This window comes from Suricata suricatta, chromosome 1, assembly GCF_006229205.1.
Source record: "Suricata suricatta isolate VVHF042 chromosome 1, meerkat_22Aug2017_6uvM2_HiC, whole genome shotgun sequence".
NCBI classification, from domain to species: Eukaryota; Metazoa; Chordata; class Mammalia; order Carnivora; family Herpestidae; genus Suricata; species Suricata suricatta.
This window is the reverse complement of record NC_043700.1, coordinates 108,545,877-108,573,855: the sequence shown is the minus strand read 5'-3', so window position 1 is coordinate 108,573,855 and position 27,979 is coordinate 108,545,877. Positions and strand designations below refer to the sequence as shown.

The 27,979-nt window shown below is 39.8% G+C and overlaps 1 protein-coding gene across 5 annotated transcripts in view; it reads left to right on the top strand.

The window, feature by feature from the left end:
- Positions 1-27,979, top strand: part of SGMS2 (sphingomyelin synthase 2) — a 77,605-nt gene that overhangs the window by 11,893 nt on the left and 37,733 nt on the right. For 3 of the 5 annotated variants that reach the window (XR_003909872.1, XM_029942243.1, XM_029942226.1), the window contains exon 2: positions 19,977-20,059. The exons of the other annotated variants lie outside the window; for them this stretch is intronic. The gene's annotated coding sequence lies outside the window, so the exon portion shown is untranslated. The remainder of the gene's footprint in view (positions 1-19,976; positions 20,060-27,979) is intronic. 5 annotated transcript variants of the gene reach the window in all.

The following is a 27,979-nucleotide window of genomic DNA, read 5'->3' as shown; positions in this document are numbered from 1 at the left end:
TTGCTTATTGTAACAATTTGAGGAGCAAGTCTTCTGTAAAACCTAGATCACAGAAATTATTACTTGATACCAATATCGGTCTGCCAGAAAGAGATTAGAATATAAGAAGACACAGGCATGATGTGAGAGAGAGAAATGGGAGAGGAGGAGGGGAGGAAGGGAAGAGTGCAGTTCTGTGTAGGAACATAACTAAAAGCAGAGGATTTCATAGCAAAACATTCCCCAGCTATTGGGCAAGCCACTGTTCTCACCAAATTCTCAAGATAGATTTCTTTGGGTTTCATAAATGTATTGACACTATACAGAGGGCTGAGACCTAGTTCCCAGCCCTCCTTGTTTCCTTCTGAAATTGGTTAGTACATTCAACACAATGTTGTGAGCACTTGCTATGTGTTAGACTTTATTCTTGATCCTAGGGATTCAGTGAATAGCGGTCGAGGCTCTCACCCTAATGGAGATTGTTTGAGTTTATGTGTTGAGAGAAAAAAAGATGCTGAAAAGGAAGATTGCACAATGGCAAACATGTAAAACCAAGAAATAAACAAGGTTAAGTTCAGAGGTAGACCTGGTCTTTAAGGGCTAGAGAATCTCAGCCAAGACTGGCACTTCAGGTGGTGGTATGGTGGAGAGGGACCAGGGAAGCCTACTCTAACACAGGGAGGAAAGCTTGCTGGAAGCAGTGAGACTTGTACTGAGTTGTGAAAGATGAGAGGGAAGGGCATCTGCCTCAGCCTGGGGAGGAGAGTGCTTGGTCACACGAGTAGTGGGAGGGGGCCAGTGGTGAGAGAGAAGTGGCCAGGCCAGCAGAACCAGGTTGGATGGGACTTGCTGACTTTGTAAGGAGTGTGGGCCTCACTGCAAATGCAGTGAGAAGGCCTCATGACTTGATCTAAGAAGGAGCAGGCATGATCGGGATTTACATTTATAAGACTGTGGCTGTAGAGCAGAGAATGAGGTGGAAGGCCCCATCAGTTGTGAAGCTACTGCATGAGAATGGATGTGGCCTGCAGGCGGGTGACCGTAGGGGAGCGGGAGAGCCCTGATTGCATTTGAGAAGTATGGAGATAGAATTGACAAGACTTATGGTTAGGTTTGAATGCGGGGCACAAGAAAGCAGAAGTCAAGGAAGGCTCCCAGATTTTTGGTGGGTGAGACAGTTGTAGGGAATAGAGTTCTGTTTTGGCTATTGGTTACTTCGAGTTTCTTAGTCATCCTGATGGAGAAGATGTCTGTTAGGCAGCAGTGACCGAGCATTCAGGGATATGGTCAGGGTGGGAGCTGTTCCAGCATGGGAGTGGTGCTGTATAAAGTTATGAGGAATCTACAGTCACCTAAGGAGATGTTGTAGGCAGAGAAGAGAGACTGAGATCAAATCCCAGGGAATAACTGCATTGAAAGATTTAGTAGGAGACCAGTGAGGCGGGAGGAGGGCCAGAAGAGCAGTGTTCCAGATGCCAACAGAACCAAATTCTAGAGCAGGATGGAGTAATTAGTTCTGTTGTAAGTTCTTGAAGAGTTGAGTAAGAGGGGAACACAGTATTCGTTGGGTTTAGCAATGTGGAAGATTCCTTTAGGTGGTGACCTTGATTTTTAGAGAAGTGACTTAGAGCACGAATGAATTGACCTACAGCATCTCTTGCCGGAGGCTTTCCTCACAATCTTCCTTCTCCACATCAACACCTGTGGTCTAGGGGTTCCCTCTTTATTCCAGAGTACTTAGGCCTTTGTAAACTGGACTATCATATGGGAACATGATTTTCTGTTGAAATTAGGTTTCTTTAGACTGAGCTCTTTGATAGCAAAACTTCTATTGTGTGTGTGTGTGTGTATTTAATTTCCTAGCATGATGCAGACGTGTTTTCTGAATTAATGCATTGAGTATCTTTGAAACTGCACTTTTCCTTGTGTTATTTACCCCTGTGTTGTATCAGCAGAGACCAATGAGGAGCGTAGATTTCCTGCTTCTCCATCTGCTGCCCTCTGCCTTCTACAGCGTGGTCATCCCTGGGCTGATGTTCTCTTGCCCAGGATTGTCCCCACCCTCCCCCTCCGTTCCTCCTCCCTTACCAGTTGGCCAGTGTTTGCTTTGGAAGTCTTGCTTAGCTCTAGTCTTTGCCCTGGTCCTCTCTTCTTCAACCTTTCATTTGTACTTTATACCTTCTTTTTTTTTTTTTTAAATATTTTTTACAGTTTATTTGTTATTGAGAAACAGAGACAGAGCATGAGAGGAGGAGAGGCAGAGAGAGAGAGCGACACACAGAATCTGAAGCAGACTTCAGGCTCCGAGCGGTCAGCACAGAGCCCAATGCAGGGCTTGAACCCACAAATTGTGAGATCATGACCTGAGCTGAAGTCGGACCCTTAACTGACTGAGCCACCCAGGTGCCCCTGTATTTTATACCTTCTTGAGATGTACATGTGAACACCTGTGGAAATCACTTCTCTATTTCAGAAACCACACCTCCTCCCCACCTCCCAGTTCTTTGGGTGAAGTCATCTGCAGTTACTCCGTATAGTTTACCATTTATACTCCCTTGCAAACTTATGAATCTTAAAGGCCTAGAACCAACTGACTATAGCAGCCTCAAAAAGGTTCCTTTTTTGTGTGGTTATTTTCCCACCAAGGCTGTGTGGAAATTTTTTTCTTCACTATTTCTATTATTTTGTTTTCCACTTCGTTATCCGCCTGTTGCAACACTGCAATTATACCAGTTGCTGTGGAGATATTAAGTGCATTGCTAATAATGGAGGATTATTCCTTTAGGTGGAATAGAAGCAAGAGGAGAATATAAGTCTTGTTTTTGTGCAAATGTTTCCTAGTAACAAAAATAACTAAGTGGTATTAGAGTCTGTGGTGCAGAAATGTCTATATGGGATTGGCTTATGTTTTTAGAAAGGATTGGCTTTCTTAATTAAAGAAAATATTAATTTAAGCTGCTGGTCCTCTTAGAGGTTAATTCCCTAGTTTAATCCTTTACTATTCATTTTTAAATTTATATTCCTTGTCTAGTAGGTTGTTGTCCTAAATAGAGCAAATTTTTTGTGGACTTCATCTTTTAAGATTTATTTCTTAGAGCCTTTAAAAAAATTATTTTTACCAAAGGGGAAACATTTTAATATTGTTCATCTTATATTTATTTCATGAAATCTTGCAGTTTTCCATGGACTTCATTATAATTAAGGTGATCGTGTGTCCTGGTGTACCCAGGACAGCCCTAGTGTGTAACAGCTGCCCTGGTGTAGTTACTAGTAAGGTCACCTGGCTCTCTCAGAACTGGCCTGGTTAGGACATTAAGTGAGCCACCCTCACTAAAGACCGTGTTTAATAGAAAGCTGAAGGATTGAAGTATTTTATGTTTTTTATTTTAATCTATATAACATGTTTTCATATTTTTAGATAGATATATGTGGATTGTATACTCACGCATGTGTGTATATATATATGTACCACATACATTTGTATATATGTATTTTTTATTACTTCCTCCAACTAAACTTATAGTTTAAAACTTGCCAGATGTCTTGATGCAGTAGAAAGACACATATATACTTGTACATACACACATATATATATGTATACATACACACACACATACACGTATGTATACACACACACACATATATGAAGTTCTCTTTATGATTCCCTCATGTTACGTTTTGACCAAGATTCACTTTACTGTAATAATGGCTGACCTGGCTCCTCCTCAGTGGACAGGAGCTGTTTTGAGGGAGCAGTGCTGTCCAAATGTTAACTGCTCTGATTTGAAGTGACTTCTCATATCTTATTGGATTTCCCTCTACCCAATACAGATACTCCCTTCTTGTTCACCTTAGAGTTTTCTTCCTGCATGTAGTGGAATTGGGTATATATCCTAGAGTATTCCATTGTATCATCTCTCTATTAGCAGCCCTGTTATTGGTACACCCAAAGATAGAACAACAGCCACTAGAATAAGAAAAGAAAGGTCTTTTAAAATCTTGGACACCCTGAAGAATAAAAAGTACCATTTTGATACTCAAATTGCATTTAAAAAATATGCACATTCCTTCCCTAATCCATCCCCCTTAATATCAAGTTTATTAATGTAAAAACTCTGAAAGTCATATTAAAATTAAAAAATGATTTTTGGCATTTATTCATTTTTGAGAGTAAGAGTGTGAGTGGGGGAGGGGCAGAGAAAGAGGGAGACAGAATCCATACTAGGTTCCAGGTTCTGAGCTGTCGACACAGAGCCCAATGCAGAGCTCAGACCCATGAACCGTGAGATTATGACCTTAGCCAAAGTCAACGCTTAACTGACTGAGCCGCCCAGGTGCCCCCATACTAATTTTTTTTTAATGTTTATTTATTTATTTTGAGAACACAAGTAGAGGAGGGGAAGAGAGAGAGAGGCAGAGAAAGAATCCTAAGCAGGCTCTGAGCTGTTAGTGCAGAGGTGGGGCTTGACCTCATGAACTGTGAGATCATGACCTGAGTGGAAATCAAGAGTCAAATGCTTAACTGAGCCATCCAGGTGCCTCCATACTAAAATTTTCATAATTGATCAAAGATCTTTGGGAAAATTTCCAGTAGGTTATGCTCTGGGGCCAAGGGGGACCTTAAAGGTGTTTTTTTTTAATATTTTATTTTATATTTGAGAGAGAGACAGATTGACAGAGCACAAGCAGGGGAGGGGCAGAGAGACAGTGACAGAATATGAGGCAGGCTCCAGGCTGCGAGTTGTCAGCAGAGAGCTGATGTGGGGTTCTAACTTACGGGCACTGAGGTCATGACCTGAGCTGAAGTTGGGTGTCCAACTGACAGCACCCCAGGCGCTCCCCGAAGTGGTTTTAAAAGAAAGTCAGAGTTAGTGAGTTGCCAGTATTGAAGACTATCTCTTGGGGCTAATCTCTAGAGAAGAGTGCTGGTGCATCCTTCAGTATGTCAGGGGAATACAAGTCAGTTGAAGGGAAAGGACTTGGCAAGAACCAGCGAGCCCCCTTTGGTGCCAGGCTGGGTGTGCTGTTGTGAACAGACAGACTGGTCACTCTCTGCATGGAGCCTACCACCTAGTGTGGGAGCCATCCAATTAAAACAAGGAAACACGTATGTAATCACAAGTTGTGAAAGTGGGTCAGTAGTGCTGAGAGAGAAAAACAGGGGAAACCTTCTTTAGACAGTGGTCAGGAAAGGACCCCTTGAGGAAGGAACATGAAAGGTGAAAAGTGAAGGATGAGAAGATGCTGGCCAATATGAGCAAAACCCCATGATGTTGGCCGTGTATGAAGTGAAACTCAGGTGAAGTAATTTGTTCATGATCATTTAGTCAATTAGCAAATAAGGTGCCTTCTGGGTTCCTCTGTGTTTCTCAGCGCCCTCTTTTTTATTGCCTTTGAAGATAGTTTTTTCCTAACTACTCCCTTCCCTTGTGAAATTTTAATGCCCTTTGGAGGATCACACACCATATCTTCTACCCTTCAAGCACCAATTTTCACTGTTGAGAATGGATGCTTTATCACTTATTGTCTGTGGGGTTCACTTTATGTTTCTTGAGGCAGACACAATCTCTAGTCGTAGGACAACAGTAATAATGGATGCCACCTACCTAAACACTTTTTAAAGTCTTCCATGAGGTTGGGAAGGGAGAAATAAAAGCATTCAAAATAGAATATGAAAAATCCTTTAATGGTCTAGTTAGTCTAATTTTATATTTAGATGAACATACTAAGATTACTAGGAAGGCTGGGATTAATCAGTCTCTTTAATCCAATTTGGTGCCATTTCCAGGACAGAGGACCAGATTCAGGAAGATGTTCAGCTTTTATTGTACAGCCTGAAGATTTGGATGTGCAAAAAGTTGCAGTAATACTAGGAAGGTTAATTTGGCAGGTTCTTCCAAAATGTTTGTAAAACATGATGAAGATCATGAAATGGGTGCTGTGTAGAGGGATAAAAAGGGAAATCTGATTAGTGATTGCTTCTGTGTCTCAGAGACAGCACATTTGTCTAGAAGACAACTCTGTAGAAATTTAGGAGAAAAGTGAATTAAAGATAAAGAATACTAGTAATGTTTTTCAAAGAAGAGATTTAGGGGGTGATATAACTATTCTGTATTACCAAGATTCTTTGGTCATTTGGGTTGAGATTATACATGTCTGAAGGACGTGGGTTTATCAGGGATAAATCATGTAATATAAGGTTGGGAGAAATGCAGGGAATATATCTGAAACTAGGTAACGGAACCCCTAGTCTGGCTCTTGCTCTGTATCTGTCTCTGTGTGCTCACATATGTAAGAGAAATTTAGATCAAGTTATTGGCCAGTAGTCATAGAAACTGGAGAAAGGTGTACCTGTCTTAATGACCAGTCTTGTAATTTCCTATTATACCTCTAAAATTTGGAGGTAGGCTCAGTGTATGACACAGACTTATAAATTTTGCAGTGATTATTTCCTTTTACTATAGCTTCACCCACCATCAACCATCAGCAACATACAGATTTTGATTTTTTTTCCCCAAGATTCTCTGTTCAGTGGTGTAATCCAAGTCTACGTCTCCCTCCTTTTAATCTTTCTCTTTGGTCATTTTGTTTACCTTCTTGACAAGTCCATTGCCTCTAGTAGGTGAACAAGAAGGAGGGAAAAAAAGTATGAAACTACAACCAGAAGGATGTAATTTACAAAAGTTCCTTCCAAATGGTTAAGTGGAAAAGACAAAAATAAAGGTATGGTATCGGTCCCTAAACTTCATTTCTGTTCTTTATACCCCATTTGCACCAGCCTCAGAGCCCCTGCCCTACTCAGCCATCATAAAGAAAATGAAACCGAATTTGTCTGTTTTAAATGATGTACTTGCTCCATGCTTCTAAAATGCTATTTGTGAAACAATCAGGGTTGGATATATACTCACTGTATTATACAAGTAATTAATTACCTACTTTTGAATTCTAAGAATCCTTTAATTCCTTCCAACATGAAACTTAAAAGAAAAAAAAAAGGAAATGTTGACAAAATGCTTTTTTGAATTACTTGTCCTCAAAGACATTTTTATTCATTTAAATGAGATTTGATTATATTTTACAAAGACTCTGGACTGCCTCTTTAAACTTAGCCAGAATTTAACAAATACAGCTGTCTGATGAGCCAGCTTTATTATTAAGTATTTGTTTATAAACCACAAGTGTTACTAATAGTTTCTAAATATTATGTATGGAAACAGAAGTAGTGGAAGTAATGTGGTGTCAGCTGTGAATTGCCATGGATGTGGTTGTCAATGAGAAGTGGATGTGCCAGCAACAGGACATTGGTGACGGAACTCTGAGCCCCAGACTCCTTAGAGTCAGCCTCCATCCCAAGGGTGCGTTCACAGGAAGATGTTCCAAGGTCCCACACCCTTTGGATTAGGTCTGAAGAGTAAAAGCATTGCGCAGCAAAATGCTACTTTACAAAAGGCATTCATGTGCGGTTGTGAACTGAAGATGCGATTCATAGAAGTCTTAAGAAGGCTGATAAAAATTGAGATTTTTAAAAATGTTTTTATTATTTTAATTTTTGAGAGGGAGAGAAAGAGAGTCAGAATGCAAGCGGGGAGGGACAGAGAGAGAAGGAGACACAGAATCCAAAGCAGGCTCCAGGCTCTAAGCTGTCAGCACAGAGCCTGACGCAGGGCTCGAACTCACGAACCATGATGAGATCATGACCTGAGCCACAGTTGTATGCTCAACTGACTGAGCCATTCAGGCACCCCCAAATTGAGATGTTTTCATTTAAAATCATAGTGTACCACTTAGATGGGATTTTGCAAATGGCAGAAAAATATCTTCTAGACCTGGCCGTTCTTTCTGTTGTCCAATTTCTGTCTTATCAGCAGATATGCATTGTGTCAGCTGCATCTTAACTGATCGCAAGATTCTTGGTAGCAAGGTTCCTTGAGGCAAGCAGCTTAGGAAAACTCTTCACTTGGGAAGCTCCATTAAAGTGAGTGAGTGGCTACAAGCATGTTCTTAAGGGTTGTCTTAGATGTCGTTTTGGAAGCAAAACAAGCCTTCAGTGTGATTTCATCTGGATACAGTTTTGGAAATGGCACATTATGGATTTGTTCTGAGCCCCTCCCTATATGGGCTTAGGCTACACACCGAATGGGGCCTTTAATTTCATCAGGGATGAGATGTGCCCTACCATTTGTCATACAAAGCACCTTCATGTTTGTGGGAATGAATATGTGTGTAGAATATGAAAACCTGTGGGGGCTGTGATGGAGTTACAGAGCTAAACACGCTACACCACAAAACGGGGTGTGGCCCTGACCACGCATTTTGTCTACATTAAGCAGTGTTTAGAACGCTGTCTACATTTAGAGGGCTTGCGTGCTTTTGAATTATGATGCAAATTTAGATCAGTGGTTGTGTTTGAGCAAATTGTCATTGTTCTTGAAGGACATAAACGGGGCTGTTTTGCCCTTAATGTTGGAATAGCGCTTTACAGCTTAAATCGCAGTATTTGGAGTATATTTAGTTTTGAAAAATTACTCATGTCTTAAATATGAATGAGTTATAGGTAAGTCTGAGAAGTACCTCTTAAAAATTAATAGGCTTTACTTTTTTATTAACCAAAGTCCAGAATTTACATTAGGGTTCACTCTTTGTATTATATATTCTATGGGATTTGAAAAATGTGTAATGACATGTATCCATCATTACAGTATCATATAAAGTAGCTACACTGACCTAAAAATTCCTAGTGCTTCACCTTTTCATTCCCCACCCTAAGTCCTGGCACTCACTGATCCTTCTACTGCCCCTAGGGGTTTGCTTTTTCCAGAATCTCACATAGTTGAAATTACACAGAGAGAGCCTTTTCAGATTGGCTTCTTAGCAATTTACATTTAATGTTCCTCCATGTCTTTTCATGACTTGAACTAACTCATTTCTTTTCATCACTGAATAACATGCCATTATATGGCATATCATGGTTTTTCCATTCATCTATTGAAAGACATCTTGGGTTGCTTTCAAATGTTGGCAATTACTTGCCGTAAATATTTGTTGGGGGCAGGTTTTTGTGTGGATTAAGTTTTTAAATTCCTCTGGGTAAATACCAAGCAGTGTGATTGCTGGATCATATGATTAAAGTGTGTTTAGTTTTGTGAAGAATCGCCAGACTGTCTGAACAAAGTGGCTGTATCATCTAGCATTCCTGCCATCAGTGAATGAGAGTTCCTGTTACTCTGTATCTTCACTGGCATTTAATTTTTTCGGTGTTACAGATTTTGGCCATTCTAATAGGTGTGTAGTGGTTTCTCGCTGTTTTAATTTGCATTTCTCTGTGATACACGGATGTGAAGCATCTTTTTATATGTTTATTTGCCATTTGTATTTCTTCCTTGGTGAGATCTATTCAAGTCTTTTGCCCACTTATGAATTGGGTTGTTTGTTTTCTTATTGTTGAGTCTTAAGATTCTTGTGTATTTTATTTCTTTCTTAAAAATGTTAAAAGTTATTTATTTTAACAGAGAAAGAGACTGTGGGGGGGGGCGGGGAGAGAGAGAGAGAGAGAGAGAGAGAGAGAATCCCAAGTAAACTCCGCATTGCCAGCACAAAGCCTGATGTGGGGCTTGATCTCCTGAACTTTTAGATCATGACTTATGCCAAAATCAAGAGCTGGATGCTCAACTGACTGAGCCACCCAGGCACTCCTCTTTGTGTATTTTAGATAACAGTCCTTAATCACAGTCCCTTTTGTGAATATTTTCTCCAAGTGAGAGGCTTGCCTTCTCTTGACATTGCCTTTCACAAGTCCAAGTTTTTAATTTTAGTTATCAATTATTTCTCTCATGGATTGTGCTTGTATCTAAAAATGTCCATACCCAAAGTCAATTACTTTTATATTATGTTATCTATTTAGGATTATTATTTAGGCTTATGATTCATTTTAGTTAATTTTTATGAATGGCTGAGATATCTATATAGACTTTTTTTTTTTTTTGCATGTGGATGACCAACCAGTAGCTATTCCAGTACCATTTGTTGATAAGACTGTCTTTGCTCCAAGCTTTATCTTTGCTCCACTATTAAAAGTCAGTTGACTTTATTTAGATGGGTCTATTTCTGAACTCTCTATTTTATTCAATTGACTTGTTTTTCTGTTCTTTTACCAGAAATACAGATTGCGTCAGTCCTCTGACTTGGGTCTTCCTCAACATCGAGCTGCCTGTTGTGGGTGCTGTGCTTTTCCCTATCAACTTTGTTGATATCCACAGAATAGCTCGTTGGGATTTTAATTGAGGTTGCATTGAATCTGTAGTTCAGGTTGGAAAGAACTGGTATCTTGACAAGATTGAGTCTTGTTATTCTTGAGAATAGAATATCTCCACTTATTTACTTCTTTGATATCTTCAGAATTTTGGAGTTTCTCTCATGTAGCTCTTGTACATATTTTCTTAAATTTATTCCTAAGTATTTCTTTTTTGGAGAGTGCTAATGTAAATAGTATTGTGTTATAAAATTAAAATTCTAGTTGGTCATGGCAGATATATAGGAAAGTGACTGACTTTTGGATATTAACCTTGTAAACTACAACCTTCCTATAATCTCTTTTATTAATTGAGGGGTTTTATAAGTTCTTTTGGCTCTTCTACATAGAAGATCATTGAGCTGGCTATTGTGGGTGCTGTGCCTAAAGACAGTTTAATTTTTTTTTCCTTCCCTGTCTATTTTTTATGTCATTTTATTCCTGCATTAGCTAGGATTTCTAGTATAATGTCAAAGAGCTCCTCAGTGTTAAGTATGATGTTAGGTTTTTTGTAGATACTCTTTATCAAGCTGATGACGTTTCCCTCTGCTCTTAGTTAACTGAGAGTTTTTATCATGAATGGGGGCTGGATTTTGTCACATGGTTTTTCTGTGTCTATTGATATGATGATGTGATTTTTCTTAGCCTCTCGATGTGATAGATTGCATTATTGATTTTTGAACATTTAATTAGCTTTCCATGTCTGGTATAAATCCATAGTTATTGGTGTATCATTGTTTTTATACATTGTTGGAGTAAATTTGCTAATATTTTGTTGAGGATTTTTTTATCTGTGTTCATGAGAGATATTGGTGGTATGTAGTTTCTTTTTTTAATGTTTTTGTCTGTTTTTTGGTGTTCTGGTAATGTTGGCCTCATACAATGAGTTAGGAAATACTCCCTCTGCATCTGCCTTCCAAAAGAGATTGCAGAGAATTGGTAGAATTTCTTAAATGTTTGGAAGAATTTACCCATGATGCCATCTGGGCCAGGTGCTTTGTATTTTGGAATGTTATTAATTGATTCAGTTCCCTCCCTTAATAGATATAGGCTTATTGAGGTGGTCTGTTTCGTGTGTGAGTTTTCTCAGATTGTATCTCTTAGTTGACCTAGGTTATCAAATTTGAAGGTATAGAATTGTTCATCGTATTGCTTTATTATCCCTTTAAAATTTGTATTGATGTTCTTTCTTTTATTTCTGATATTAGTAATTTGGGTTGGCCCTTTTTTTTCTTAGACTGCCTAGAGGCTTATTACATTTAGTAATCTTTTCAAAGAACTAGCTTTTGGTTCCATTGATTTTTCTTATTAATTTCTTTTCAAGTGCATTGATTTATATGTGCTCTAATTTTTATTATTTATTTTCTTTTACTTTGGATTGAATTTGCTTTTTTTTTTTTTTTTTTGCTAGTTCGTCAGGTATAAGCCTAGCTTATTGATTTCATAAGGTATAAGCCTAGCTTTTGATCTTCTAATCTATACATTCACTTCTATAGATTTCCCTCTAAGTACTGCTTCTGCTGCATCCCACAAATTTTTATAATTTGTGATTTTATTTTGATTTAGTTCAAAATATTTTAAAATTTTCTTGATTTCTTCATTGACCCATGTGTTAATTAGAAGTATATTGTTTGGGCTATTTGGGGATTTTCCAGCTCTCTGTTATTGATTTCTAGTTGAATTCCATTGTAGTCTGAGAAAAGAGACACTGTTTTATTATGTCTTTTATATTTACTAAGGTGTGTTTTATGACTGAGAATGTGATCAATGTTGAACTTGAGAAGAATGTGTATTCTGCTGTTAGTAGATGAAGTCTAATATGTCAATTGATCCAGTTGATTGGTTTTTATTGTTGGGTTCAACTGTGTCCTTACTGATTTTCTGCCCATTGAACCTATTAAAGTGACTTTTTAAAGATCACCATTAGCAATATCAGAAATCCAGATTAAAGCCAGGACTCCTCATGAAATATTCTTTGCCATGCTGTTTCCCCCAGGAAACCCCTTTCCTTCTTGTTTTCATCTTATTTCTTGCTGCTGACAATGAGAGCTCACCACTAATATTTACTAAGGTGTGTTTTGCATCTAAGATCAAAGTGGCATCCAGGGTGTCCAAGCCAACAGATAGTACTCGGAAAGCAAGAGAGAGAAGCATGGTCATTAATAATGACATTCCTAATGTTTGCTCCTTCAGCTCTTACTTTTTGTACCTGAGGTATAATCTCTGACCATGCATGATTTAGAAGCTCAAGGTAAAAGCATGCGGTGGATTTATTTATTTGGTCAGCATCACCATCCCATTTTGTGGCAACCCATTAGAATCTGGGTGGTGCCTCAGATTCTACCATCAGTACTTCTGGTTTACATCTAGATGCTCAACTCCAGCCCCTACCCTTGGCATGTGTTCATCATGCCAGGCCTTGGGGTGCTTTGCTTCATCTTCCTTTATCTTGCTCAAGATTCAGTTACATAAAGTTCTATTAGCGTGCCCCCCTCATTTCACTTCTTCTTTTTTCTTCTTCCTCTTTTCCATTTATTCCTGGTACTTTTTTTTTTTTTAAGTTTTGTTTGTTTTGTTTTTGCTTTTGTTTTGAGAGAGAGACCGTGTGAGCAGAAAGAAGAAGGGGAGCAGAATCCCAAGCCGGCTTTGAGCTGCCAGCACAGAGTACATTGTGGGGCTCGAACTCCCAAAACTGTGAGATCATGACCTGAGCCAATACCAAAAGTGAGACCTTTAACCAGCTGAGCCACCCAGCTGCCCCTATTCCTGGTACTTTAATTGGTCTTCTATTTGGACATCAAATAACTCTTTGGAGTCCAGAGAGTTGACTTTCTTGACCCTCATTTTGTTTTCTGAACATCATCCTTCATCTAATACTTAAAAGAAGACCTTATAAGATGTTGCTCTGTGAAATAAGAATTATGTAAATAGGGGCATCTGGGTGGCTCAGTTGGTTGGGCGTCTGGCTTCGGCCCAGGTCATGATCTCACAGTTCGTGGGTTCGAGCCCCACATCAGGCTTTGTGCTGATAGCTAGCTCAGAGTCTGGGGCCTGCTTTGGATTCTGTTTGTCTCCCTCTCTCTCTGACCCTCCCCTTCTCACACTGTCTCTCTCTGTCTCTCAAAAAAAAAATAAAAAAATAAAAAGAATTATGTAAATATACCAATATGTAATTTGCCCTGGGATTGTTTGGAAGGAATATTGAAAGCCTGTTGGGTGAGACTGTAAGATAGATAATGAAGCAGAAGGTAAAGGTAAACTCTTTATAAAAGAGTTGAAGAGTGTATAGATTATTTTTTAAAACAAGTTTCTTAAAATTTTTTTAGTGTTTATATTTGAGAAAGAGAGATAGAGTGTGAGTAGAGGAGAGGCAGAGAGAGAGAGGGAGACACAGAATCTGAAGCTGTCAGCTCAGGGCCCCACACGGGGCTCGAACTCCCTTAAACCACAAGATCATGACCTAAGTTGGCGGCTCCACCGTCTAAGCCACTCAGGTGCCCCCAAACAAGTTTCTCACAAGAGAAGCAAACTGCTGATAACTAGTGAAGAAGCTAGAGTAAACAATCTCTTAGAAATCTTTAGAGCAAGGACAATAAAAGTGTAAGAGAGAAAAATAAAAACAGGAGGAAATGGTCGCAGATCCAAAAGACTGGAGGAGGTGGGAACCTGGAGACTTCCTGAGCAGGACATGAAGGGTCCCCACGGTGTGGCGTTGGATGAATGACTCAGGGGTAGCTTCTCCACTCATTCTGTTCCTCCTCAGGGATGTGCAGTATACTGTAGGAGCCCAGTGGTTCTGGCTGTAATGCTTATGTGTGTCCTGAGGAGTTACTCTGCCTTCAACCAACGTCCTTTCTCCCTGACCGGAGGGGGGCTCTCTGGCCCCTCTTACTAATAACACCCCCTCCCACACTTCCCTCTTAATTCATATTTATCCAGGTCTCATTTCATTTTTACTTGTAGCTCCATTTTTACTTCAAAAGAGAAGATTTTATTTGAGCAAGAGTAATCATAGTACATATGTACATGTTGCTTTAGTTTGACGAACTATATAATTATGCCATATTTAACCAGAGAGGCTGACCCCTTTGCTACTCAGTGGTACATTACCACAAATGGCATCTTGCTAAAAAAGAAAACTTTTAAGTTTCCAGGACAGAGTATTTTTATTTGCTTATACCCCACGCAGAGTGACCAAAATGAAAACTCGGGTTTATTATTTTTATCCTTAGTACATAATGATATTAAACAGACTTTGTGCTTATGACAAATGGGTTTTTTTTTAGAGACTGTTAATATGGTAACTGATATTTGGAAGCTGTGTTGGTAGATTTAGGCTCATCTTTTCTCTAACTTTGTAATTATGATTACAACTCATGTTTATCTTAAAATTTTTAATTAATTAATTAATTTTTTAATATTTTTAATTTATTTTTGATAGAGAGAGGCAGCGCAAGCAGGGGAGGGTCAGAGAGAGAGGGAGACACAGAATCTGAAGCAGGCTCCAGACTCTGAGCTAGCTGTCAGCACAGAGCCCGGGGCTCGAACCCACCAACCATGAGATCATGACCGAAGCCGGATGCTTAACCGACTGAGCCACAAGGCACCCCACTCATGTTTATTTTAGAAAAATTTAAACCTGGATAAGGAGAGAGAAATTTTAAATCACACGTAAATCTATCACCTGTTACTCTTTTACTTTATCTTTCCAGCATTTGTGTTTACACATGCAACTTTATAGGATAAATAGGGTCATACACGTATTATTCCTTTGTCTTTATGAATGTCTCCTGAACCTCTTGTCCCTCCCCACTAAACACAGTAAGGAAGTATATTTCAGTATTACATTGTGTCCATCCACCACAGTTTAAGCAATCACCTATTGTTGGACATTTAGTTATTACCAGCTTTTTATTATTGTTAATGTTCTTAGAGGCTCAGAGCTAAATCTTGGTTCACTTTCCTAGAGTGTTGGTACAATATAAGAAATGGTTTTACAGAGGTCCTGGAAAGGAGCTTGATGATTTGGTTTTTGTTTTCCAGTCAGTTCAGTATGTAAAAATTTGGTATCTCACTTTTTGATTTGGGCTTCTTTGCTCACCAATAAGGTTAGATACTTTCTCACTTTCTTTAATTTTTTTGAATATTTATTTATTTTTGAAAGAGAGAGAGAGACAGAGTGTGAGCCAGAGAGGGGCAGAGAGAGAGGGAGACACAGAGTCTGAAGCAGACTGCAGGCTCCGAGCTGTCAGTACAGAGACCGACAGACATAAGGCTGGAACTCACGACTGGTGAGATCATGACTTGAGATGAAGTGACCCATTTAACTGACTGAGCTTCCCAGGCACCCCAACACATTCTCACTTTCAATATTAAAGTATAAAGGGATTATTTGTTGTTGTTGTTGCAGAAGATATGAAAACATTTCTTAAAAAGAGTTTCACTGTTGTGACCATCTTGTCATTTCTTATGACTTTTACTCTTAGGAGTTTAGGAGTTCAGCTGAAACAATACCACCTTTGTGTCATGAAGGAAAGGACTAGATTGGCAATCATTCCTTCACAGAAGACCTAAGAGAAAAACCGTAGAAAACAGGTTGCAAGACACAGGGCTTTTTAATCTGTTGTTCAACCTCTCTCTCTCGCCTTAAAAAAATTTTGACTCCTATTTCTGGGATGTTTTGAATGCAGTCTGTATTAGGCAGAGGGAAGCACAGAGTGACCTTTCAAGATATTTTAAATTTAAGAGTCTATAATTAGAAAACCCTATTTGAGTGCTCATAACACAATTTGACTCTTAAAACACCCATCTGAATTGGTGGTCATTCCTGCTCCTCCTTTTCTCCTTCCCTCTCTCACTCTTATCTGCCATATATACATCCACGGATTCTGCTTCTGAAAATACTCAAGGCATCAAATCTGTCGGTTTTATAATATTAAAATGCTTTCCTGTCCCCCTTCCCATCCACCCTGCCCTTTATAGGATTACCTCAGTGACTTCCATAATTATCTGATTTGCAAGTAGTTTGCATGGGACTCTTAAGGATCACAGCTGACTGTCTTTTAAAGAGGGAGTTAGGCTGTGAACAAATAGTCATTGACTGTGTGCCAGGGACAGCAGAAAACCTGAGATACGGTCGCTTCCCTCATGGAGTTGCGAGGAAAGAGACAAGTAAATCTTTACTAACAGTTTAATTACCAAACTGTTATGACGGAGAAAGAGAACAGAGTAACGTGGAGTTGGTGAACGGGGCCTTAGTCCACTCTGGAAGAACCCAGGAAACCTTCTTGGAGGAAACGACACTTGTCCAAGGGTGCATAGGGATTAGTTACACACGTCCCCTCTTGCTCTGCTTTGTTTGGTGGCTTTGACAATACCTCACAAGTATTAAATTGAATATGTTGCCATAGTTAACAATTTGAAGATTAACTTTGTCATTGGAAGAAAAATTCTTAAACCTTAAAGACAACAACATACTTGGATGGACTGAAACAGGTTGGCAGGCCACTGGGATACCGTCTTACGCACAGGACTTGTGGAATAGCTCAGTGGCTCCATGGCTTCCATGTGCAGGATGGGAATATCAGAAGGGACTCAGGTCTTTTCTAGCTAAGGTTTTCTAATAACTAATTTTTAAAATAAATATCCATCTCTTTTCCAACTTATATTTTACATTCCAGCTTACATTACAATAAAATGTACCTTAGCCACAGTGGCTTTTGTCATTTGGAAAATCTCCATGTTTTACCACCAGGTAGAGCTTGAGATGACTATGACAAAGGGAATATTCTCTTAAATTGTTTAATCCCCTGAGACGATTATGGCTGTTCTTTGCCAGACAACGGCTCTCAAATCCATTAGACTTAAAACCAGATGCTTCTGGGGAAAGTCGCTTTCAATGCATCAGGTTACTTAAGATTTCTTTCTTTTTTTTTTTTTTAATGTGGCTGCATTTTGTCCCTCTTCTGATGTTGGAGAATTTGTTTTACAAATCTGGAGCTGTCTCCTCCTCAGCTCTTACCAGAAGCATGGCTCAAGGAAATGGAAGTAAAGGATGGGTTTCTGGTGCAGTTGTGTCCCTGAAACGAACCAGACCATCAGAGCATCTTATTTGTATCATGTTGCCTTGGCTTCCTACCAAAGAAACTCTAGAGAGTTATGCTTTGGAATGTATTGGGGGGGATACACTGAAAAACCATCATGTGACATCAGGCAGTGGTCTCCCTGGTCTGCATTTTCGCTTATGGCCGGCCTCCTGCGTAGAGACCCGCAGTGAGCATATTTCTTGAACTTAGTGTCAAGAAAAGCCTTTGTACCCTGGGGAATAAAACATAGTTCCCCACTTTGTCCCAATACATGCGGGTATGGAGATCCATACACTGCCTGTCTGAGTTTAGAAAATGTTGTTTCTTTTTTCTTTTGCTCTACCTTGTACAAAGGAAGTGAGAACCTAATATGCAGCCCAGCTCAGTGTGAGTTTTTGTCACATTGTAGGACTTTGTACATGCTATTACCTCATCTCTGTTTTATTTAACAATAGTACACAATATGCCAGAGGCTATTTATGAACTCTATAAATATGAATTCCTTCAATCCTCTTAAAAACTCCATGGAGTTAGTTCTGTTGTTATCCTCATGGAGTTATTCTGTTGTTGTAGATGAGGAAACTGAGGCACAGAGAGGTTAAGTATCATTTCTGGAGTCACAAAGCTGCTGAATGTAAAGTTAGGTTTCAGAGCCCTTCTCTTAAGCCACCCCCACCTCCCAGCTTTGCTGCCTTAGTGGTGACTCCTTACCAGGAGCAGGTGTGACAGTATTGAGTGACAGGTTATACCTCCCTCTCCTCCACTGTGTCTTGTGACCGAGAACCCCTGGTCTGTATTTACCTGCTCTGATTCTATGTTGCTCTTCTTACAGTAGCATTTCATTTTGTAAGTTATATCATTTACTTTATTCCTTTATGAAGTCATGCATAGTACATAGATTTCAAATCAAAATAAATCATGAACTTTGGTGACATTTTTTGAAACTGCGTCTTTCTTAACATGCTACTACATTAGCATGTGTACATATGAGTTTTTGGAATAGTACCATGAGTTTGCATTCTGCCATCTACCCTCTCTTACCCATTCTTCTTTTTGACAAGGGGGCACATTTTTTAAAATTTGAGTAAGAGTGAGCGTGCATGAGCAAGTCAGGAGGGGCAGAGAGAGGGGGAAAGAGAATCTCCCCCGCCAGCATGGAGCCTGATGTGGGACTTAAACTCATGAACTGTGAGATCATGACCCAAACTGAAGTCAGAGGCTTGACCAACTGAGCCACCCAGGCGCCCCAACAAGGGGACATATTTTTAAGTTTGACTAGATGAAAGGCACTCTGTTAGCTATGTAATTGAAAAAATCTACGAGCCAAATATATTATTACTATCACGAATACCAAGTTATAAACAATTAAAGTCCATTTTTAAAAATCCATGAAGCACATGTACCCCAATGTTCATAGCGGCACTTTCTACAATAGCCAAATCATGGAGAGAGCCTAAGCGTCCATCACCTGATGGATGGATAAAGAAGATGTGGTATATATACACAATGGAGTACTATATAGCAATGAGAAAGAAGGAAATAATGGCCATCTGTAGCAAAGTGGATGGACCTCGAGGGTGTCATGCTAAGCGAAATAAGTCAGGCGGAGAAGGACAGATACCATACGTTTGCACTCATAGGTCTAACAGGACAAACCTAACAGAGGGCCATAGGGAGGGGAAGGGGGAAAGAGAGTTGGGGAGAGAGAGGGACACAAACCATGAGAGACTATTAAATACTTAAAACGAACCTGAAATACTGAAATACTGAAACGAGGGCTGAAGGGGGAGGGGGAGGGGGAGGGGGGAAGGGGTGATGGTCATGGGGGGGCACATGTGGGGAGAAGCAGTGGGTGTTATATGGAAACTAATCTGACAATAAACTATTATTTTTTAAAAATCCATGAAAAGATTGCAGCAGCTGTATGTATTTCAAAGAGAGTTGTATGTATTTTGTTTGGAAGTGACGGAGTGTACGCCCCCTAACAGCCTGGGGTTCCTGGGTGCTTACTTTGCCCTGTGTGTAGGCAGTCCCTCCACCTGGCCTCTGTCCTCCATTGCAGTTCACCGCTCCTCTGATCACAGGGCTTCACCAGTGCATGACTTTCCAGTCTTTAAACCATTCCTGCCTCAGGGTTTTTGAACCAGCTGCTCCTTTGGCCCGGAGTGCTCTTCTTCCTTGGCTACCCAATCCCCTCTTCCCCCACCATCACTGTCTTAAATAGCATCCTCAGCATCCCTGACCACTTGATCTAAGTGAGCCATACCAGCCTTGCTGTGATTCGGACTGACCTCTCTGAGTGGCATTTATCACAGTCTTCTTGTTTACCTACATGTTTGTTCCCACATTTCCACATGAGCATCAGGAGGGACAGGAATCTGCCCACCTTCGTTGCTTCACCTCTGAACAGGGTCCGGCAGGTATTAAATGTCAGGGGAAGTAATGGCCGAGAGTTGCTTTTCTCCTTTTGAAATGCCAGTACCTGTTAGAGTCCGTGTTCTCCTGGTGACTCTTCCAGGAGGACAGTATTAGCTCTTTATTTCACCTCTGTCCCGAGAAAACCAACAAAGCATAACAACAAAGCATCTTTCTTATTGAACCTGTCACTTTTCCCATCTTTTTAGGGCTGCCATCCTCCGTCCCATACCACTCTTCACAGAAAGGCTCTGCCGTGAGACTGGGGGTGCTGACTGCTGCAAGGACCAAGGTGAGGTTTGGCGCGCTGCCATCTGCAAACAGGAGGCTCAGGGCTCCGTGGTGCTAGAGCCTATGAACGATTTGCATCAGCTGACGGTTGGTTACCTACTAGTTGTCCTGCAACTTCTCTGTCTTCCCTTTCCAGTTAAAACATTCCATTAATGCCTTAACTGAGAATTTCCTCAGGAGAGTCTTAGATTTCATGCTGGTCCAATGCATGTTTCCTCACTCATTGGACTGTTGCCTTAAATGACAGTAAGAGAAGCAGAGGGAACACCCAAACCTCCTAACCTCTCTGCATTACTGGCTGAAAGACAGCATTCAGGAATCGCCTCAACCATGCATTAAAAAAAACGTTACAAAGAAACATCAGTCGGCTGTGCACCTACTAGGCCACATTACTGAAATTACTACTCGCATGGTTATTTGGTTTTTATAGTTATTTAAGCCAAGGTTAAAAAGGTATCATAGTTCTACCCCTTCTGTGCCCACTGAGGAGGAAGCCATCTCTTTTAGGAGTGACATTGTGCAATTCAGTTCACTCTCCAGATGAATTTGAATTTAATTTGAAGGATAATTTTATTTCTAAATAAAAAGAGGAGTAACACTTTTAATGCAAAATATTTTCTTTTCTACACAGCTTGTGGGCACCTTGCGACTGGGGGCTCACTGGACTCTGACAGTAGCCATTCTTTGCTGTTTGCCTATAAAGATGTCAGCCCTGAGATGGACTCCAGGGCTTGTAATCCCAAGTTAATTAAAAATAATTTTTATGAATATTTAAAAGTCCTTGTTCAGCATGGCATTCTATAGACTTGTTTGTCTTCTGTAAAATTCAAAATAACCCTAGGAATGTTGCTAGGAGTAGAATGCCTATAGAGAGCCAATACTAGGCATGACAGCTATTTCTAAATATTTGACCCCGCTGATATCTCCCTCTTTGTCTGGTAGTGTCTGTTCCATCGGAGCTAGATGAAGAAAAGAATCCATTTATTCAACAAGTACTTACTGAGCAATTTGTGTGTGCCAGGCGCTCTTTTCAGTGTTGGGAATAAGGCAGTGTACAAAACAAAATCCCTGCTTTCAGAAATGGTTTAAGAAGTTCCCAAATTTCCTCAGCAGACATGTGTTTAGAGGGAGGCAGAGAACTTTATTCACTGTCAGGTGTCCTGGGGAGAACCCTTCAAGGTTGCAGGCAGGCACAAGATGCAGAGGAGAGAGCCGGAACCTGATTTGGAAAATAAGATAAAGCAATCCTGTGTTCTAGTTTACCCACTGCAGAAATATAGCAGCCTATTAAAACAATACACACATGCAAAAAGGTGCCAGGTTGATATGACCTGGACTTAGAAAAGACAGAAGGGTGACTTTTCAAGGGTGTCCTTTTAATATATTTTTTTCAGGCTCACAGATTTTGCCCCACCTCTGTCTCCATTACCCTCTCCCAGCCTCTGTTATCAGTGGCTCATGCATCCTTCCCGAGTTTCTTTATACACAGACCATGTGAATATGGATTCATATTTGCCCTTTTCATAAAGTGAAAGATAGTAAACTACTTCTGTACAATGTATGTTTTTCTTCTAATATATGTAGGAGGGTTTAACAAATCAGTACTAAGAGCTTCCTCGTTCTTTTTTTTTTTTCTCAACAGTTACAGAGTAGTCCATTGTATGGATGTACCACAATTTAAATAGTGACCTATTGATGGACATTTGGGTTGTGGCCAATCATTTGCTCTTAAACAATGCCACATTAAATAACTTTGTGCATAGGTTATTCTGCATGTACACAATTATATTCCAGAGCGTATAATTTGCAGAGCAGAATTGCAGGTCATGAGGTGTATGTATAATTTCCATAAGCTATCTCATCAGATTGCCTCCCAGAGGGAGATTTTCTTAATCACATCCCTACTTGAAACTTGTAAAGGGTACCTGTTATCTGGGTCTGGATTTTATGGTCAATCTGGTAGGCTAAATGGTTTCTGAGAGTAAGTTCAATTTAGGAACACTATTTGTTTAGAACTTTCAGTGGTATTTTGTAAAAGAAGATGCTCAGAAAAGTAAATAGGACTAGAATACGGCTTTTTTTTTTTTATTGTGCAAAAGGCTGTCTTAAATCTTCTGTCATGTAATTTATGATCATGGTTGCCCACATTCAAAATGTTACATTTTAAGTACTGAAAGTATATAGGATATGATTGCTTCTCAGGCTCACAATGTACCTTGGTGACCTGCTGAGAGTAAGACCTGTGTCTTATAATTTGGTCTTATATTGGTAATTGGAATCAGATGGAGAGACTGCTCTCCCTAGAAAGGCCTGCTTGCCACCTTGGCCCTTGACTGGCATCTGGGAACAGATCTGGGGAGGGTTCCCACCATTCCCTCCTTAGCATGGCTCACTCTGCCTACACTGTGCCTACAGTACAGTTTCTGTTGAATTCTGCTTGCATTCCAAGAATGTGGGATTTGGGTACATGCCCAACAGCAGGTTTCTCTGTGACCAGACCCAGTAAAAACCCCAGACACTGAGTCACTAATGAGCTTCCCTGGTAGATAATATTTCACAGGTGTTGTCACAGCTCGGTCAGTGCCAGGAAATTAAGCACAACCTGTTAGGAGAGGACCCTTGGAGTGATCACCTCTGGACTCTATCTCCTGGGCCTTTTCCCTTTGCTGACTTTGTATCTTCTTGCTGTAACAAACCATGGCCATGAGTAGAACTATAGGCAGGGTCCTGGGAGTCCTCCTAGTGAATCACTGAACTGGAAGGGGTCTTGGACTACAACTCAATCATCTCTTCAGATTTCAATAGTCTGAGGTGTTCGTGGTGAGTGACACAAATATTGTTAGCATGCAGTTAATCGAGCTTGGCATTATATCTTGACTTGTAGTCTGTGTTCTTTTGTAAAACCTACAATTCCTCAGATTTCTAAACAGTGATTTGGCATTTACATCTAACAAATGGAGGCAGCAAGAAGGCAGCTGGAAATCACAGGGTTTAACATTTACGGGTGAATCCACAACTGGTTCTTTGGTCTTCCCAATGTCTATATTTAGGCTTAAGTGCCTTTTGCTTTAATTTTGTATAATTTGTTTATTAGACATAAAGATTTACTCAAATTCCTTTGGACTCAAGGCCATAGAAGTGTAGTTAGGTAGTGTGATTTCAACTATGCTCTGATTCTGAAGCTTATCTGCAGATAGTCCCGGAAACTTCGCTTTGGACAGTGGATCTTTGTCCAAAAAGACATAAGGCCCAAGGATGGAAATAAAGCTTATTTTTGAATAATCATATAACTTTAGCATCCCACTTTGAATTTTAAATATTCAAATGGAAGACTAATAAGTGTTAAACAGAAAGATGTAAGGTATTTGTGTAAGCTACTTTTCTTAAATAGATGGCTTCTAAAGAAAAGTATTTATCATTTCTAAAAATATTAAATGTAGTCTAAAGCAATGGTTCTTCATGCTTGCAGTTGGTTGACTGGCATATGTTTGATGACAGCGACTAAGACTGAATGACATTGTGGCAGCTGCTGCTCTTGTCCACATATGGTGCCTCATTCCATTTACACGGCAACTGTATGAGGTAGCTACTTTTAAGTCCACTCGGAGACATGGAGGGTTTAAAGACTTGCCCAAAGTTAAGTATTGGGTAGAACATGATAGAATTAGAATATGAACAGAGTTCTCTCCACAGGCTGAGGGCTTAGCCACTCTGCTTTCTGGGCCACATGGTAACATCTCACTGGCTCTACAGGAAATAGGTTACATGAAGATTCTCATACATTCACCCTTGGGTAGAGGGGTGATCATTTCCCACTGAGTGTAAGAAATGCTCATCTCCTTGGTTTCTAAGTGTGAGGAATTATAAGTGAGATCCTTATAAAATACAAAACTGAGCATGTTGCTCCCTGATCCCATCATCCTATGGCAAAATCAAATATCATAAAATGTCTTATCAGGTTCTCCAAGGAGCCTGCCTTTCTCCATTTCAGCCAAGCTGACTTTCCTTCTGTTCCTATACATACTAACCACATTCTCCTTTGTTGCTTAATGCCTTTGCATATACCATTTCTCTGCTTTAAATAACCCCCCCTCATCTTGCCTGATTTCTCATCACTTTTCAGATCTGAGTTGAGAGGCCCTTTCTTCCAGGAAACCGTACCTTATCTTCCCAAACTAAGGGATATGGCTTTGCAATGTGTTTCTAGAGTCTTCTCCCTATGTTAGTTACTTGTTTTTGTGACCGCAAGCTCTGTGAAGGCACGGATAAGGTTTGTCTGGTTCACCTGATGATAATGAAAGTTACCTTGTGACCAAAACTTGCATGAGGCAGATGGTCAGTAGCAAATTGAGGAGCTTAAATCCTAAGCTTTCTGCTGGCAATTCCCCAAGTATAGCTCAATTTTGGGAATCTGAAGAACAGAGCTTACTATCTATCCCCAGTGATATGCACAAGCCCAAACGTGGGCTCCAGCAGGTTCACTTATCAACTACCAACCTCAAATTGGGCGAACCTGCTTTAGGCATGGTTAAGGGCTTAAAAATACTTTGGAGAGCAATTTATCCCTGTATTGCTTGTCAGGAGTAATTGTAACCAACTAGCCAGTTCTAGATAACAAGGGCATCTTTTTCTTAAGTCTGCTGTGGAGTTTGTTGGGCAGACTTCAAGAAGTTTTTAGATATGGAAAGATTTTTTTTCCCTTAAAATACATCTTTCAAAAAATTTTTTGGAGGAAATCAAGTTTTAACATAAGTTTAAGATGAAAATCTTTGCCAACTACATTTATGTATCCCTTTTATACCTGTTAAGAACAAAATAAAGTTTATATCCTGTATTAGATTTTAATAGTACTTATAGATATCCGGCATACTGGAACCTCTTTGTTAGGATGAATATTACTTAGTGCAGGGAAGAAAAAAGAAAGCTTTCTTAACTACATTTGTATCCTTTAGTCCACAAGCAATATGTCCGTAAGTCCAATACATTTAGAATTGCGGACTTTCCCACCAAAATGAGAGGTGCCATTTAGGTACTTTTAGGGCTTGCCACTCTCTGTGTCTATAGCAGGCATGGCGGAAAAGAAGGACCCAAGCCCCCCACGCTTCCCCCGCCCCTGGTCTGGTATGTGTGTGGCTTTTTTGAAGCCACTTTTCCTCTTTTGAATATTTAATAAACAGAAATCACTAAGGAACATGGTGGGTCTGTAAAATATTAGGGGAATAGTGGTAACTGCTGGAGAATTTGTGTGAAGTACAAGCCCAGAGCATTTCATTCCGGAACGTTTTGGCTTCTAGAGCATGCATGCTAACTTAACTTTGAAGGCAAAGATCAGTGAGGTGACCATAGGGCTTCTATGAGATCTCTGTATATTCATGTTGGTATTTGAAAGCGAATTCCTTCAACTCTGATGCTACTTATATTTGGTCATCAGTTCTTACAGGTAATAAAGACAGGAATATGTATAAGTGTATAAGTTTTTCTGGCCTAGAATGTGGCCCACCAAGTGAGTCAACTCTATTAGCCTGAAAAAATTCTCAAGTATGAGGTCAAAATTAGTGATTCTGCTATTTCGGAATATGTTATATTAACTGAATTCAGGAAAGAACTAAATTCTCAGAGGGATGGCATGTAACTTCCATGACTGCATATATAATTTCAATTCACTTTTACATGTAAGAATCTTGTAATTACTTTTGTCTTGAGGTTTTTCCTTTAGAACCCAGTAGGGAAAATGACGTAGTCTGCATTTTAGCTACAAAGGATCTGTTGATTCTATTCACAGCATACTATATTTTGAATTCCCTGATTTGGAAAGAATTGAAGGAGCCTCTACTAACAGTGGCATGTGAGAAAGAAGAGTGTCAAGGTTAAACATGAAATCAACAGTCTAGGGCCAGGACGAGGTCGTGCTGAATAAATATCTGCCCTGTGTCTGAGTGTACCTGTGTCTGAGTCACCTTCCTTCTGCCAAACACAAACAGGTTACTAGGCAACAAGAGTGATTCAGACACTCTATACACCTCACCACAGTGAAATGTCCATCCACAATATTTCCAGGAAATGTCCCTCTTATAAGTCACTGGGGAGTGGGATAAACATTTCTCACAGGCACTGAGGCATCAGGTGACCCAGAGCTTGAAGCCGTGTGTTAGAAGGTGGGGCTGGCTAATATTTGAAAGGAAATCACCTCAAAGGGCAAACAGACTGTTCCCTTCATGGTTACTGGGGAGGAAGGGTGGAGAAGAAAAAGATGAGCTCTCTCCCCAGAAGGATTCATGAAGAAGGAAATCCCTTTTTCTCTTAAGGAAAAAATAGCACATTCCTAATTATAAAAATAGATCAAAATCTCAGAGAATCACAACGTAGCATAGTGACTGAGAAGAGCATGCGCTCTGGAGCCAGATTGCTTGGATTCAGATCTTCTGGGCCACTTACTGGATTTCTGGGTTTCACTTCCTCATGCCTCAGATGGAGGAGATAATGGTACCTATTCCACAAAGTGGGTGTGCATATTAACATGCACATGTGTTAATAACACAAAGTATTAATAACATTAATATTTGGGGAGCACCAGTGTCTATTATCATAAGCTCTGATGAGTGTTACCATGCCTCCTACCCTCTGGACAGCTCCCTAAGGGGCAGGGGCAGAATTGTGAAGGAATGAAGGAAAACCTAAAGAGGAGAACTTTTATTTTACTTTATTTTTCTTAAAAAAAATTTTTTTTAATGCTTATTTTGAGAGAGGAAGAGAGAGCGCGTGAGCAGGGGAGGGGCAGAGAAAGAGGGAAACACAGAATCCAAAGCAGGCTCCAGGCTCTTAGCTGTCAGCACAGAGCCCGACCCGGGGCTGGAACTCATGAATGAACTGTGAGATCATGACCTGAGCCGAAGTCAGATGCTTAACTGACTGAGCCACCCAGATGCCCCAAGGAGAACTTTTAAGGATTCATTTATGCTTTTATCATTTTGAGAACTGCAATTAATAGAAATTATCATTATAGCATCCTTTAAGAAACTTCTCCAAGAGTTTTCAGCATTATGTACTTTGAAAGTTATTTATATATTGAAAAACTACATCAGGATTATGCAGGGAGTGGGGGATATAATCATAGAGATTCCTTGTGGGTTTCTGAGGTATTATAATGTTCTGAAGCAACATACATAACTTTTGTGCTCTACTATTTCTTATACCTTATGCTATATCCCCCTTCTTATATAAGATACATTATAATAAAGAACATAGAATTTTCCTATTAATTTAGATTTTCAGTCTTTATCATGAATCTTCGTTACTTGGTGGACAACTGTATTAACCATTTGTAAAAGATTACTGAGCATATATAACTTATTTTCAAAAACAAAAGAAGCCATAAATCATGCTTCAGATGGTTTAAATCAACTTTGATGGAGTTCACATAACTTGATTTGTTCTAAAAATATGAGGGAGGAATTTGATATTTTAATTAAGGAAGCTCTAATATGTGGGACTCCTGGTAGCTTAATTGGTTAAGCATCCCACTTTGGCTCAGGTCATGATCTCATGGTTCATGAGTTCAAGCCCCACATTGGGCTCTGTCAGCATGCAGCCTGCTTTGGATCCTCTGTCGTCCTCTCTCTCTCTGCTGTACATGCTCTCTTCTTTCTCTCTCTCCCTCAAAAATAAATTTACATTATAAATAAATAAATAAATAAATAAGAGCTATAATATGTGATCCTCTGCTTTTCCAATATTTCATTCAGTGTGTCTGTGTTTTCTGTCTGTATGTGTCTGTGTGTATGAATGTGGGTGTGTTATGTGTGTGATGTCTGAGGTTAAAACCAGAATGGTCTGCTACCCATAAAAAAAAATCTAGGATTGCTAATCCATTACCAGAAAAGTCTAGTCTTATTTGATATTGTAAATTGTCTTCGTTTAAACA